The 4,588-nt window shown below is 42.4% G+C and overlaps 1 pseudogene; it reads right to left on the bottom strand.

The window, feature by feature from the left end:
- Positions 1 to 3,148: 3,148 nt before the first annotated feature.
- On the bottom strand, positions 3,149 to 4,361 carry LOC101561590 (annotated as a pseudogene).
- Between the last annotated feature and the right edge of the window lie 227 nt (positions 4,362 to 4,588).

The raw sequence follows: 4,588 nt of genomic DNA on the forward strand, positions 1-4,588 counted from the left end.
AAAAAATTAAATTAAATTAAATTTAAATTAAAGAAAAGAACCTATTCAGATTTTAAATAACGTACCTGGATGAGATTAGGAAGTAGTTGGTTTACAGGGCCAAAATAGCACACTGGTCATTTTTTTAAAAAATAATCCTTAACTCTTACGTACTGAAATATTAACAAATAGAATAAGATGCTGCTTGAGATTTGTTTCCCAGTAATCAAGAGGAAGAGACAGGAAGTAAAGGAGAGTGTGGGCGACCATGGCTGGCTGTGAGTGGATCATTGTCAATGTTGGGAAAAGAGGGTAAGGGGGGGTCAGGGAGATAGCTCAGTAGGATAAGCACCTGCCTGGCAAGCGCAGGGTCCTGAGTTCAATCCCTGGTTCCGCAAAAGAAACAAAAAGAGAGTAAGAGCCAGCAGTGGCACAGGCCTGTAATTCTGGTACCATGGGAAGCTGAGGCAGGAGGATCACAAATTTAAGCTTAGCGTGGGCAACTTAGTGAGACTGGGTCTCAAAGTATAAAATCAATATAAAGTTTGGGAATGTAGCTCAGTGCAGAGGCCCTTGATTCAATCATCCTCAGTACAAGGAAAGAAAGCAGAGGGAGGGCAGTGAGTGAATGTTCATTATACTGCTTTATCTTTGTTCGGGACTCACCATAATAAAAAGTCTCATATATGTAAGGTGTAGAGCCATAATTCCCTTGGTACAGAAACACTCCAGCCCGTGCAGCACACACGTCGCTGTGAAGACGTTTCCTGTCACACTGTAATAGCCAACTGTTGGAACCCACATTCCTGTCCAACCAATTCGTGACCAACAATGCTTAACAGGAGCTGTAATTCAGTCAACTATTTTTATGACATTCCAACATGCAGTTGGTTATTATAGCAAAATGTTAATAACAGAAGATATGACATCGAAGGACCCTAAATATATTCCAAGAGATCTCCAACAGAGTGAGCTGAGAGTAGCAGCTTAACCTGACCCCCAGCCCCTGGGAAGGGAGTAAACCATCGACTTGGGAGTCTCAGGGCTAGCTCTGCTCACAGCCCTGATGAGTCAGATCCGGGAGGCTGACACACACGGGGTGATGTCACCACTTCCTGCCCAGGAAGTCTGTGGCAGGGAGGAGGGGCATAAGGCAGGTAAAGACGATCAAAGCCTAAGAACAGGCCCTTCTTTCTCTTTATTCTTGCCTTTTCTTTAGATATAAACAGCAGGAAAGTGCTTATCCTTCTGCTCCCTTGGTGGCTTCTCATATCTGGCCAGGATGAAGTTTTTTCCAGTCAGGAAAAAGTACTTCCTTGAGGCCGTTGGGCTCTCGCGTGTGCTTTACATGTGGCAGCTCTAGTCCTGTCCTGCCGGGAGGGGTAAGATCAGGAGCTGTTTCTCTCTCCACATAGCTTAGTGAATTCATCAGGATCACTCACTGTTCTTGGGAGGCCCAGGCTGGCCACACTCTACCATGGATCCCACCCCAAAGACGGCCTTGGTGAGCTTCTCCCAGCCCAGTCTCCTCAGTTCCTCATCTCTGATGGGTGGCCCTGTGTCATCTGTCTGGAGCCCTTGAAATAGAAGTCCTATTATAGACAGAGTCGGGGAGTAGGAATTGGACGGCTCAACTTTCTGAATCAGTGTTTCTATGAAGAAAAGTCATTGGCACATCTCAGGTATTATTTTCCTCATGTAAAAAATTGATAGAAGGGCTGGCCAGATAGCTCAGCAGACTAAAGCACCTGCTTAGCCAGAGCACAGCGCCTGGGGTTCCATCGCTGCCACCATGCCGGCCCCGCCCCTGAGGCGCACTGAGACTGCGATTGAGGCTGGGCGCGGTGGTGCGCACCTGTAATCCCAGCACTTGGGAGGCTGAAAATGGATGGATTACTATGAGTCCAATCTAGTAGTGAGACCCTGTAGACCATGTACTAAATACATAAGATTAAAAAAAAAAAAAACTCGATAGAGATGGAGAAGTGGTGACTAGCAGAGATACAGCCTCTCTGAGATTTGGTGTCCAAAGAGAGGCTTCAGTGGAGGAGGAGGAGGAGGTGGCAAGCAGAGCTTTCTCCCTGAAGCCTGACTCACTGAGAAGGAAGGGGGGCTTGAACCTGCAGACTCATGGTGTCCACTGGTGACACAAGAGGTCTCCGCAGAGAAACACATACGTGGAACAGAGCAGTGCATGCAGCAGACTGCAATGGCTGAGGAGTTATTTAGGCTCAGATGTACCCCAAGAGAGGATGATTTGCAGGTAGCCATCTTGGAGAGGGGCCATCTGAGCTGGGAACTCACAGCAGCTGCTGTGCTGGCTCCATTTAGCAGCTCTCACGGTGAGGGGGAGGCAGCACCTAACGCAAGTGAGCAGAGGGCAGGGAGCTGAGCTCAAGCCACAGAGGCGCACGGTTACCGTGGCTGAACTAATCAGGTTCCCGCCTCCCAGCCAGGATCCAGCCTGCCCTTCAGTGGAACAAAGGATTCAGGCTTGGTGGGATGGTCCACTACCTGCCACAAATCTGTGGCTGGCTTGCCAGGATTAATCAACATGGACCTAGGCCCTGTCTGCCTACTTGCCTACCAGTGATAGCAGAAACAAATTTTGGACATTTTTCTTCTTCTTTTCCTTCCTTATTTCTGTTTTGTTTTCTTTTTTCCTTAGTGGCTTGTTCTTGTTTTATTTTGAAAGTGAATATTATTTCTAGTTATTTTAAAAAAGAATAAGAAATAGTTTTTTAAAAAAAGAAAGAAAGAAAAGAGAAGAGAAGAAAAAAGAAATGATACAGAATTCCACTAAACAAAATGATAGGAATTCAACAATTTTTTTTTTTTACTTTTTATACAGTATATAGTTTGTTATTTTTTACTAATACATTCTCATAATACAAAGGCAACTTAGTGGAAGAATCTTCCTTTTTGATATTTGAATCTTGTGAACATAGAACTATACATGTTTAAAAAATGTGTTTGGATAACAACAAAAAGACAAGCTAAAACAAAACAAAACAAAAAATATTGTCCTTTTCTTACAGGTGGACATTGAAATGGACCTAATTCGGTTTTCTTTTTAAAAGCCTCCAAAGACAAAAAAGCAGCTGTTAAAACTTACAATGAATAAAAAATAAAATAAAATAAAATAAAATAAAATTGTTCACTAAACTAACTACTGGTCTCCAGCACCATTTTCTGTTTTCTGTCCTTTCAATGCAGGTTCTTTTTTGTCTGTTTCTTCTCTTGATCTTTTCACTGGTCCAGCTGCACCATTTTCATCATGTTCTTCATCACTATCAAATTTTGTTTTCTTGCCCTGAAACTGTGTTTTGCCTTTACCAGACCCAGGCGGGGCAGCTTTATTTCCTTTCCCTTTAAATCTACAACCTTTTGATTTCCATTTGTTTAAAGATTCTTGTTGATCATCTATGATTTTTTTCAAAGCTTCTTTTTCCACTTCACCTTCCAGTACTTCCCATGTCACTTCTTTGTTCCTTAATTGTAGGCTGCCATTATTTGCATCTTTGGCTTTGTCCAGTGCTTCCTTGGCTTTTCTTTAAATAGAATTATTCCCTCTTTTGCTCCTCTGACAAATTCTATCCATTTTATTTCACCATGACTTGAGAAAAGGGCTTGCAACTTTTCTCTACAGGTCTGATCGTCTAAGTCACCTGAAAACTTCAGTAAGTAGCCACTCATTTCTTCTAGAGATTTCATTTCAGCATCTTCTGCTAACTTCTGTTTTTCTTCTTGCTCTTGTTTAGCTCTTAATTTAGCTTCCACTTTATTTTCCTTTCTTTCTTCATTTTTCTTTGCAAAATAATCTTCCTTAAAAAGTATTAGCAAGTCTGTGTCTTTATACTTCTGGCCCGGAGTTTCTACAAACTTCTTAGCAGACTCAGTGCTATCAGACACAGCAAATATTGATCCCTTAAATGCTTTGTGCAATGTTCTTCTCATCTGGATATTTAATATTTGACCCTTATCTTCTAGCCACTCTTTGATGTCATCAAGGGTTGCATCCTTTGGGAAGCCTTTAATATAAACAGATCTGTTTTTTATATCACTTTGTATGCTCATCAGTTACTTCAGGAAAGGGTTTGCTTGGAGATCTTCTGATTTTAGTTTTATCCTCACTGATTTCCATGAGTTCTGCTTTAGATTTGCTCAATGCTTCTACTATTACATTAAAGTCTGTTGTTAGGCGGTTGAGCCTGTTAAATTTTATCATTATTTCCAAGAGTACCCAGCCTTCATTCAGTTTGATCTGTTCCTTTAAAAATTTGTCCCATGGCAAATTGAAGTCTCCAAAAATAATACTCAGTTGGATGACAGATTTTGGCCTTCAGAGCATCCATTTTTTCATTATCACCATTTTTAGCCATTGTGGCTAATCTTTAAGGCCGTGGTCCCGCACGAGCACCGCAGGCTCACTAACGACGACGAGACCACCCCGCTCCTCAGTGCCGCCGGCCTCACTCAACAATTTTTTTAATGTTATTTTAGGACAGAGTCTAGAGGGTCTCACTATGTGGATCAGACTCATAGTGATTCTCCTGTATTTAGCCTCCCAAGCGCTGGGATTACAGGTGCACGCCACCACACCCAGTCT

Source organism: Octodon degus, unplaced genomic scaffold (genome assembly GCF_000260255.1).
Source record: "Octodon degus isolate 3935 unplaced genomic scaffold, OctDeg1.0 scaffold00013, whole genome shotgun sequence".
NCBI classification, from domain to species: domain Eukaryota; kingdom Metazoa; phylum Chordata; class Mammalia; order Rodentia; family Octodontidae; genus Octodon; species Octodon degus.